The sequence below is a fragment of the Parasteatoda tepidariorum genome, chromosome 10, assembly GCF_982258835.1.
Source record: "Parasteatoda tepidariorum strain Cologne lab strain chromosome 10, Ptep-v5.0, whole genome shotgun sequence".
In the NCBI taxonomy this organism is placed as follows: domain Eukaryota; kingdom Metazoa; phylum Arthropoda; class Arachnida; order Araneae; family Theridiidae; genus Parasteatoda; species Parasteatoda tepidariorum.
In genome coordinates, this window is record NC_141764.1 from 84,775,834 (window position 1) to 84,788,354 (window position 12,521).

General features: G+C 28.1%; 1 pseudogene across 1 annotated transcript; it reads right to left on the reverse strand.

Moving 5' to 3' along the window:
* Positions 1–220: 220 nt before the first annotated feature.
* On the reverse strand, positions 221–12,161 carry LOC147803059 (uncharacterized; annotated as a pseudogene). The gene is made up of 5 exons (XR_015429583.1): positions 12,134–12,161; positions 10,862–11,176; positions 10,169–10,720; positions 2,122–2,836; positions 221–346 (listed from the first exon to the last, which is right to left on the reverse strand). The product of XR_015429583.1 is annotated as an uncharacterized LOC147803059 (transcript).
* Positions 12,162–12,521: the final 360 nt, after the last annotated feature.

The following is a 12,521-nucleotide window of genomic DNA, read 5'->3' on the forward strand; positions in this document are numbered from 1 at the left end:
GCGTGTTCTGTTCCTGAAAGATTTACTAATATTCTGGAGATTTTTTTCAAGTTCTTCGGCCTTTTCCTTAGGGAAATTTTGTTTCTTATTTGCTGCTAAAAAATGGCGTCTGATTGAGTCAATGACTTTGATGGAACTAAATGAAAACGTGATAAATTAATGTCCGATATTTACAGGCTCCCGCTAGACGGCGTACTCGAGCGTTGCGATCGCGAATTTACAATTTAAAATTTTTTAATGAAGGAACATTTCTTGCTTTTGCATGCCGCAACCAGTTATTTTATAGCTTTTTCAATTTCATGGTCTGTTGCTTTGTCCTGGATTAAAGGATTTCTCCTCACAGCACCTAAAAACATTAAATATTTATTAATGACATTCAAGAAAAATACCTATTCTTTCCTTTTTTCCTTCTACAGAATTTTTTACCTCTCCATTCTCTATTAGAAAATTTTCTTTCATAAAATTAGTTAAAATTTTAAATTTTGTTTCTGTAGTTTAGTTTGTTTACAGAAATAAGTGAAAGTAAAAAATGTGTAAAAAAGTTAAAGGTGACTTTTTAAAATAGCATTTACTCTCAATAAATTTTAACTTTTTGATTGCATACAGAATGATATGCCCGATTTTGCCACTATAAAGTACACATTAATCATTTTTCTAATCTAGTTAAAAGCAATAAGTTAAATCTAATTTGATTGATAAAAATAGTAGGAATTATGGAGAAGTCTACCAGAAAGAGCATGAAAATCCTTTTAATTTATGCTAAGAAAAAAAAATTCTAAAATGTGTGCCGGTGAAAATAAAAAGACCAGTGGTAAATTTATTGGTACATTGGTTCCAAACATTTTTGTTGTACCTTTCTCCACATTTTTGCTTCTTAAACGTACCCAAGCATACTTTATCATTTAAGGATACAGTAATAATATTTATACAGCATGCATGGTGAAATTTTTCAACAAAAAATGAGCACTCAAGAAATATTGTTTATCACTTCCCAAAAATATAGAAACACATTTTTCAAAACTTAAACTAGTTTCGGTTAAATATTGCAAAGAAAATCGTGAAAATCATGTTTTTTTCGTAATTTACGACAACAATTGAGAATCTAAAAAAAATCTCTTTTTAAAAGATAGAAAATTAAGCACTTTTTACAAACCCACAATAAAAAAACCCATCTTAAATGGCTTTTAAAATACGAAAATCAAAAATAAGCACCTGTAAGCACTTTTTAAATACACTAGGCACCCTGTTATGTTAGAAAACGAAGGTAGATTTCATCACATTTTATTACCTACCTTGCTTGTATATATTAGACAATTATTTTTCAAATTTAAATTTTTTTCTTCTAAAAATGCCTCGAGTCAGACAATGAACAAAATATTTAAACAAATTTTTGTGAATTGATGCATTGTAAATAAGGGCACATTATTTGAGTGATAGCTCATAGCTTTTGCAATTATTGTTAAATACTAACTCATAAAAAATTTTACTTAAGGAATAAAAATTTTTCTTAAGAAAACAAATAGTAAAAATTGACAGCTAATCTTTTTTTTTCTTCTTAATTTCATAATTTTTTTCTTCTCTTTATTTATTTTATATTTTTTTTTAAATAATTCACAGAATAAATTAGTTTATGTTTAGAAAACAATATTATTTTTGTTGAAGTTTAACATAATATAAAGGTATTTTCAGTGCCAATAACCAAACTATTCTTCCTAACTAACTAACTTCCGAACTACTCAAACTAAACTTCAGAATAACCAAACTATTAGACATTAATAAATATAGTAATAAAATGCTGAGAAAGTAATTTTGAAAAGATTTAAAAATAAATATTAAGTGTGCAGTAGAGAACACAAAGTTAGTTTATAATCCAAGGTTTGGGTCATTATTCAGGGATAAAATTATTATCCAAGAATGAAATTAGTGAAATATACAGCACTCTGAGGTCATACCTGAGAGGAACACATTAATTAAATAACAAAAATTATACATAGTTCATCACATCCTATTTAATCATATGTAAACATTGTGTCTTAACTGTTATATACATACCAGTTGAAATTGCATTTGAACAAAAAATAATAATAATTACTCTTAGAAATAAGTTATTAACATATTCACCCAAAAGTTCTGCTTCATGGCAAATCCAATCTGGAGAAGCCTTAGTTAGCTTCACAACAAGTTTCCTAACTTCATACGCTTTTGAAGGAGGCCACACACGTCCTTTTGTTGACAATCAGGTCACTGGCACAACTGCAACCTCATCAGTCAATAGAAACTTAACAATTGCAAAATTGTTCGGCATTATCCATATAATGCAAAATTAAAAATACTTCTGAACAGTTACATATTTCAGATATATACAAGAATAAAGCAATTACAATATCAAAAAAAATTAAAATAAAGAAATACTAAGTTTATGATTTTTTTAAATTAAAAGCTATATATACAATAATCCATTACATTCAAGCAATCATGTCTGCATGGAAACATTGTTTTGATACACTTGGTCATTATCCATATAACACAAAATTAAACATACTTTTGAACATTTACATATTTTAGATATATACGTGAATAAAGAAATAAAAATATTATAAAAAATGAAAACAAAATTTCAAGTTAAAATTTTTTACATCTTAGAAAGATAGATGGAATTAATACATCTTTAGAAATTAATACATCTTAAGAAAGATGGAGTAAGCAATGAATATTGTGAGACATGTGTTCTCTTCCGTATAAAAATGGAAAACCTTTAACAAAACATAGCAGCCAAGAATGAGCAAAATTCATAATGGCAATATTAGAGTTACAAGCCATGGCAATATATAAAAACCTTTATCGAACAATGTAATAGCAAAAAGTGCATGTACAGTCCGCAAAAAAAAAAACGAATCACCCTGAATAACTTTCGTTCTAATGATCGGATTTTCACGAACTAAGTGTCAATCTGAATGGTTCCTGGGGGTGACCTCAAATATGCTAATTAATTAGTGCTAACTATTAATTAAGTTACGAAATCAGACACAAAAACGTACTTTCTCTGAATAAACATGCATTTTTTTTTACATATTTGGATTTCTTATCTTCAAAATATAGGGGGTAGCCGCAATCTGGGAAATGTGGTCCCCATAGTTTGGTCAGGAGAGCGATTCAAAGTTCGTATCCCTTAATGTTAATTTCGCTTTTTGCGTTTTCAGTCATATTTTCAAAACTAATGAAGCAATTCAAAAAAAATTGCACCCACTCATAAAACTCATTTACCCAAAGATAATTTCATGCAAAAAATAATTTTTAATAATTATTTATTATTTTTTATTATTTAATTAAAGTGAGGATGAAAAAATATTGAATTATAAGGTATGAATTTTTTTATACCATATTAATTTACATATTTTTCAATTGAAAAATCTAAAGTTTCAACTGTTTTTATTTATTAGAAGCTGAGAAAAATTAAAATTAATTATTTTTAAAAAAATAATTTGGCGACAATAAAGAAATAACTAATTGGGGCGATTAATATTAAAATGTGATAAACTTGGGAGGAACTTGACTTCTCGCGCGTAGCGTAAAATTTCATTCATAGTTTTTTCGCTAATAATCGTTTGCTAATCTTTTTATTTTTATTTCTTTCACACTATAAAATACGATGTTTCTTTTTTAGTCATTTAATAATTTATTTGCAATTTAGTAGAGAATTTTGAATAAAAAACACTTTATTCAACAAATGCCTAGTTTCAAAAAAGCGTGCTTCTGATAGAATACACCAGATTGTGCTTATTTAATGTGATTATTTTTTTTTTTATTTTTTTTTCAATAACTGATACAATTTCAATAATATACATACGTATGCATAGATTTGGAATAATATATTTATCAATTTCTTGAATATATATTTTATAAATATTAATAAAAATACGTAGTCAACATTTTTAAACATCTCTCACAACATCGCAAATTTCTCAACATCTTATAGGGTAAACTAAACAATGAAGGAACACTTAAGCTTAGCTTGCCTTTAAAAAAAATTTATAAAAATTTCAAAATTTGTAATTTTAGCTAAATGATGGTGTCGACATATTTGTTATTAAATGCAAATTATGTAAAAAAAGTTAGATAACTTACATAATATTGTTTTAAGCTTTTGGTGGTTTAAATAATAAGTAGTAAGATGACCAAGTGAAGGAACAGTTCTTACCAGTGAATAAACACTAAATTTTCCAGAGAATGAACACTTAATTTTGATAATGTTTGATGCTCGTTAGGAACCCATAGGCCACACAAATGTCTAAAAACAAGATTTTTCTTGGAATTACGATATAACCATAGTTAATGTGGAAAATGTTACTTTTTTTTCAGTCATGGAATGGAAAGTAAAATATGTTTGAATACATAATTTTAAAAAAATGTTTTTCATTTTTTTCTCACAGTTTAATAGTCCGTTCTATATTATGAATGTTTATCATTGTGTAATCTGATGATGTTTTTATTATTATTATAATTCGATCATTTTTTGTTTAATCTTTTCCTCATATTTTTTAAGCTTTTTTTTAAAATCTGTTTAAGTATTTTTTTTCTCTTCGTCATGAGTAATTTATTTCTTTTTCTTTTGATTTAACCTTCCTCTTTTTTCCAAATTTTTGGCCAATGTAAATGTATCTTCAAAATTTCTTTTGATTTTCCAGTTCCATTTCCAGAATTCCTCACTGGATAATAAATGAGAAAAAGGAGTTTCGAAGTTTGAGTAAAACCCATCTCTCATTGACTTATATCTAGTAGTTACTTATGAAACCAATCGTTTTTGCAACTAACAATGCCTCAAGAGGAATTATCTCAAAATCAGTTTTCAAGATACTTTCATTATTAATGTTAGTTGTCTCAGCTTCAGAGCCAAAATTTGATTATACAATTGTTCTTTTTGAAATAAATTCTTCAATATTGAGAAAAGCACAGGCTATTGGATATTTAGGAGATTAAACTTTTCTGTCAATGTTCCTTTAAAAATTTGCAACATAACTTGTGAGATTTCCTTCTCAAGCTTCTGAAGAAATAGCGCATCGTTACTCTCGAAGCATGTGTTTTGTTGATAAGTTGTCTTGCTCATTAATTCTTGGTGTCTGTTTTGCATGCATTTGTTACAGTCAACGTTTTCTACATCGAATGAAAAAATATCGCATTTCATAAAAGCATTTTAACTTCATCAGTTGATGCCTCAAATCTTATTTAAAAATGGATGTAAAATTTTCTAGACATATTGTCTTACAATTCTTTTGTTTTCAAGATCTAACGAGATTTCCAAGAATTACGTAGAAAACTAAACCAGAAAATTTGTTTTGAGGAACAAAACTTGCTCAGATTCAAATTGATATGAGATTTATACCTATCCAGAAGAAGCAAAATTAGAAATTTGATTGCATTTTTAATTAGCCATGGGTAGAAACATTTGCAATATATTTGTAAAATGTTGCTGTGGTCATCGTTTTATTTCATGAATAGCTTTTTCCAATGAAATATGTAGCAGGGACTGATTCTGTAATATCTCAATGAATTCTTCTGTAAGGAAAAACTACCAATGGAGGTACTTTTTCTTTCCTAGGTACTTTAGAATATAAATCCTTATAATTTTTAAGGCCGCAGATTTTTCCCGTTTAAGGGCAGTATTCAACTCTTGTTTCATTCGCATTGTAAATGCAATCACTTTATAAAAAGATGCCAGGGCTACTTCCCTCCTAAAGATTCTCTGAAGTTCTAAAAACCAGTATTTCGAATATTATTCTCAAAGGGAAGTTTTGCCTTTTGAAATTACCTTCGCATTGCACTGAGTTATCGGTGGATGTCGCTTAAAAAAAACTTCATCCATATTTCACTGAGATCTTTATTGTCTTTAAATGGATTTTTCCTACCAGTTCCCGTTAGGACATTAAAGACGGCAATTAGATAATAATTTAGCTAATTATTGGCACAAAATCCTGCAAAGATTCCATTCAAGCTTTTATTATTATATTTAGTTGTTATATTTAGTTAATAAACATAGTTTATTAAGGAGTCTAAGGTATGATGTAATAACTAATCACTACATTTATGAAGATAAATAATAAATAAATTATTATTATAATTCTTTAAATAAATTTAGCAATTAAATTTGCATATTTAAAGTTCAATAGTTATAGGAACTATTCATACAACATTTAACTGAATTTTAGGAGTCCTCTATGTCGCTGAACTACTAATTATCCAAGTAAAATCATATTTCACACATACTATTCATTCACTGGGAAATCTATTCTCAGTGAAGGAACATGCCTGTTCCTTCACTGGTTAGAAGTTGTTTTTTTTATTTTTAACATAATTTTGATTTATAATATGACAAAAGGTACAAGAAAATTAAAATTTTTCTTTCATTTTCATTAACTTGAAAAAATCTCAGTAAAGGAACACTTGTTTATACATTGGTTTTTCATCGCTCTGTAATCCAGTTAATAAACACCCCCTAATCTCAGTACTTGCTTATGTTATGATGCTTAAAATAAATAAAACGTAACTTCAATGACCATATTTTGAATTCTTTTTTTTCACAATGAAAAGAAAAAGCATTATTATATGCAATTAATTGTAGTTTAAACGGATAACAACAACCACTGACCTTATAATTTTGTCGAAGAAACAAGGCGTTGACCAGATACTAACAAATTCAAAACTTTTTCCAGAGAAGACTCAAAGACCAGATAACTAAATGCATTGTTAGAGGACTTCCTATTGTTAGGTAGTAAGCTACTCTTACCAATCAATCTAAATTAAAACGTTTAAAATCTTATTTCTAAGAAATATCTATGAAATGCTCCTTCATTTGTTGGTTTACCCTATATCATCCTAATCTTAAAAGAAATTTCCGGAAGTGTATCGCAGAACTATTTTACCAACTATTTAATAAAATTTTAACATTTTAAAATTTTTATTCTTTTCCATTTTACGTTTATTATTTCTTCATTGATATACTAATAATTTTTTTAGAACTTTAATTTAGATTTTCCTTAATTTAGGTTTCCTTTTCAAATTATAGTCAAGTTTTTTTTAAAGAATTATTGTCTGCTAGCTAAGAATAAAACCTTGTTAAGAAATTAAAAACATTCAGCTGTTTAAAATTATTTAATGCAAAACAGCTGATTATTTGTTTAGCATACTATTTTTTTTTTGAAAAAAGAATATAAATTATTGATTGTCTTTTTTTTTTTTTTTCTTGTGACTTCAACTTAGATTGTCTAAAATAGTGTTGATGTTTTATAAGTCACTACAAAGAGGATTAAGATACCGAACATAAAAAGCTGTGGAATACGAATTTTTTTAGTGTCTTAAAATATCTCAGTATCTTAAATGTCGTCCTACTATCTTAGTTGTGAAATTAAATTTTTAATTATCTGACCACGTGTGATTCACTAATTATTTCATTATATCTTTTACTCTTTATGATACCAAGTAGATTTTTTTTTCTGATAATATACTAAACTATTTAGTTTAATTTTTTACTTTAGCATGATTTCCAAGATATTATTGCAGTATAATTTGTTATCAGGAAAATGCCTTATTTTGTTATTCAGGAAATAATAAAATTGAAATCTGTAAGGATTCCGATGCTGTGCACACAATACACAATTTCCGACCTTATTTTAATAAAAAATTTTTTTAAAAAAACGTGGCAAGTAGGCTAACATACTTTTTACAGAAACTGTGAAAACTAATTTTTCCTATATTTCGTCAAAAGAGGATAAGAATGATATTGCTCCAAGGGACCTACTCAATAATTTTGCTATTTCCAGAATGAAATCTGTTTGATCGAAACATATTATTCCTTGAAAATTAAAACGAGGGAAAAATTAACTTTTATTATTTATCTAAGCTTATTCTATTTATTTAATGATAGCCGTATTAAGGTTAAGGATATGCGTCGGAAGCTCCGTTTATTATTATACTATAAATGCATTAAATCATGTAGCTTGAATAATTTATTTTAAGTAAATTATTTAATAATTTTAAGCAAATAAGGGTGTAAAAATAAACTCGATCGAAATACTCCGAAAGTATACCCTGAAATATATGTAGAATAAACTTTGGAATCGATATATAAAAAATACCTTTTCAAACAACTTCGAGTAGGACGGAAACGCTAACTTGTTTAAAAAAGTTGTCCTTGTTACTATTTAATTTCGATTCCTGGTACTAGGGGACATTCCATTTTCATATTCGACTTTTGAAATTTCAATTGTAAACGGAATTTTTTTATGACCTTAAACTAAAATGTTAAGGCTTGCAGCAAAAGAAAAAAAAAATTTTTTTACTGCATTAATTTTTTTAGAAAGTAGTGAATTATTATTTTTTCAATCTAAGAACCTGTGCCTATAACATATGTAAAACTTATTTTAATATCAAGTGAAATAATTGAATATGTTGTGTAACTAAATGGATAATCCCAAGAAACTGAATCGAAAATATAAAAACTTCATTGATTTAAAAAAATAATAGATGATAATAAAAATAGACATGTTTTGAGCGTCCAATAATAAAAGTCACAAGTTATCCAAGCCCGACAAGTCTTGAGAATGGGCGATTATATTTGAAAACTCGAAACATGTCGACTTTTACTTCCCTCTTCATATGTTTTGAAGCCAGTTGAGTTTTTATCGTCAATTATACTGTTTTACATTTGGATCTTGATCATTATTTTGATAAGGATTTTACACTAGTTAAAGTAAACATATGCATTTTAATATTTTATCAGGATTCATGTGATCTTTAAAAATATAAGAACATCAATATTGTAAAAGTTATATTTAACTTAAAAATTAACATTTTGACACCAGATATTTTGAGTTAATGAAATTAAATATTTTATCTCTTAAGGTTTTGTACCCCCATTTCAGTATCTTAAGGATCTTACGGGCTCTGTTTAAAAAGAGATCATCAGATATATATAAGAAAGCAAAAATAACCATATTAGCAGTATTTGGTGGTAAATGTAGCTTATCGTAATTGAAGAATATGCTGTGCGACATTTTATGGTGAATTTGCGAACGTATAAGTTTCAGAATGTATCGAAACATGAGGATGCTATTTGCTAATCATCTTTATCCAAAGGAAACGATGTAACCTAAATATCTAGTAGAATGAAGCGATTTTTTAAACAATGAATCCTACAATATGCAACATATTATTTCAATATCTTATTCTTAAACATAACATATTTCAATCTTTTTAAAATGCCACTAAACATTCAGCAATTCCTTGAGTTATAGAAAAAAGAAATATCGTAAATTATAGAAAGCCTTGTGCATTAGAATTATTATACAATCTACATTTATTTTTCAAGCACTTTTTTTTTCTTCAAACTTTCTTGCCTAGAAGACTCGATTAAAACTGTAAAAATGATTATCCCTAAAATTTTGTATATAGCTATAATAAGTTATGCTCATTGTATTTTAGTATAAAATCCTCGAATAAATATAGTAAAAACAGTGTAATCTAAATAATATCAGATAAAAAGTTCATGTATTTAAATTCTAAAAACTATCATAAATAATTTATAAATCGATTCAAATTTACTTTTCAAAGGAGATTAAAATAATATTTTTTTTTTGCTTTTTGGACAGAAATCCCCTAAAAAAATTGTTTATGGCCTGGAAACTTCGAGATATTTTCTATTTACAATAAATTAAGCCCCTCCGAGCAATCACTGAACATTATTTCAATTTTTTTACTATCAGAGTTTGGTTGCGTAGCAACCTAGTAAAATTAAGCACTCCTCTTTTGAATTAGTCAATGGGTTATCTTAAAATATTTATTTGCGCAGGCGACTTTTTTTGGCGGTTTTCTGGACTATCGCCAAATATATAAACCTTTATTGCGGCCCAATTTACCACCCAATTTTTTTAAAATTTTGTCTACCCCCACTAATTCAAGGGTCTAGATTCCAAATATGTAAAAAAAATTATATGTTTATTCAGAGAAAGTACGTTTTTGTGTCTGATTTCGTAACTTAATTAATAGTTAGCACTAATTAATTAACATATTTGAGGTCACCCCCAGGAACCATTCAGATTGACACTTAGTTCGTGAAAATCCGATCATTAGAACGAAAGTTATTCAGGGTGATTCGTTTTTTTTTTGCGGACTGTACAGATCAATTCGTAAGCTGCCTTTTAAAACTATTGACCCAATGAAAAGCAAAAATTGTCTGAATTCTGTAGCTTTCCAGCATTCGAAATCTCTTAATGCCCTTAGTCTTCTAACAAAATCATTACTAATGCTTGAAGAAACCGAAAAGTTTAACAGAGATTGCCTCTGACAGACTGCTAAACAGTCACTATTTACCATCATATTTTAGCCATAATTTCATGAGCTTTTTCATAACCCCTAAACAAACAAGATGTATGTATTCAAATGGGACTTGAGATACGGGGCTACAATTTTCAACCATTCAGGGTCACATTTATAATGGTTATCACCTGCAAGTCTGTTTCTGAAATCTGAATCAGTCTTTCAACAAAATCTACTTGAGGAAAACAAACTCTCTTTTTAATATATAATCCTTCCTGAAAACATCTGTTGCAACTGGAATAACCCGAATGGCCTTTAATGCACAATATAAATGCTCGGACAGAGGCATCAAAAATCATTCCCTTCAGATGCATTTTATAATGCTTCCCATTATCCACAATACCATTCTTAATTAATTAGTTCATTTCTTCGACAAACTTGTTTAAAAACAGATTTGGATTTTCAGGTTTCTGATTTGAATGGAATATACCTATGGGGCTCCTGTGCAATAACTTGAATGCACCTTGAATTCAAGTTGTAACTTGAACTCAAGGTGCATTCAAGTTGTAACTTAATGATCCCAAAATCTGCCATAACTGACTAACTGAACTATTCACTAAAGGCAAGCTATCAACATTTACAAGTAGTTTTAGATCAGAATCTAATAAATTTTTAGAGTTTATCTTAGATAAAATAAACTTAATTCCAAAATGATGGTACACACCATTAGATATATTTTCTACTCTTACACATTGAGGTGTTTGAAGCAGTGCGCAGGCATCTAAAGACATGTTTGAACCACAAGGATATTTCTTTAAAACTTTTAACAAATTAGTGATTGTAGATTGAGGCACATTATCAGCAATAGCTCATACTGCCAAATCATTTTTTAAATCCGATGGGTGATCTTCTTGATTATCTTTATTGGTGTTATTTAGGGTTGAATTTATTGGGGAGGAATCTATTTCGATCGCGTCAGTTACATTAGAATTAAACGAAGGTAGTACATATATAGATTTATTATTTATTTCAAGTGGTGTTGCTGGCGACTGAGATTCACAGACCAATTTTGAATACTCAGACAGCCTAGTTACATCAGTATCATTCAATGATGCATTAATTTTCATGCAAACTTTAGAATGGATACGTTTTTTAATTTTGGGCATGCTTGCCGATTAATGAAATGTTACACACAATAATTTGTAAGCTAACTGACAAGGAAATTCGAATATCTAAGGGATGTCGCAAAGTTTTACATGAATGTCTGACTTATATCCAAGCTCATACATTTCAGAGATATCTAAAATGCATATAGGAAAAATAAAAATGACAATATTAGAAATAGGAAGGAAAAAAAATATTTAAATACAAAAACTCTTATTTACTTCAACAATAAATAATTTTTATATCAAAAAAAGATTGTAAAATGAAAAGATAAAGAGATAACTTGACCTTTGTCATTTAAATTATTTCATAAAAGAAATAAATTATTTCAAGCCAGAAATACTAGGTTACTATTAGTAACCTAGTATTTCTTTTATTACTAATGTAATCCCAATTCCTTTAATTAAATTTCTTTTATTATTAATGTAATCCCAGTAACTACTAATTCATTGCACAATTTATATAAATGTTTGTAATAAGAGAATATTATATTTTTATTTATTTAAAAATACAGGTTAGCTTCAAAGTTGGACAAGCAGTCCTCGGGGACGGGTAAAATTTCTGAGTTTTTTTTAGCCCTGTTAGAGCGATATTGAATTTGGGATTTCCAGTTCAGTCAGTTAAAAAAGTCAAAGTTTCGGAAATTTTCAAAACATTTCACAAGACTTGGATTCTGCATTCCGTGACATTGTTTTAAGGTTATCACTTAGCTATATAAGCTGCTTCTTTTCATTTTTTAACTCATTCCTAACTTTGATCAACTTCCGGTGCTTCATTCTAACAGAGTCCTTTATCATGTCTGCACATTGTATTTTCGCCGCACATCTCGATCTGAGTGTAAATTCACCCAGAGTATCAGAAATTATGCAGCGACCCGAAATTCTACATCAATCCGGAATTCCTTTCATTGACAACAGTTCAACGGCTGACACTAAAAGTCTGTCTCAATCTGAAAATTCATTCATCAATGAAGGTTCAACAGCTGACAATAAAAATTTGCATCAACCTGAAGCTGAAAGTTGTTCTGAAACTGAAAGTCTGCATCATCC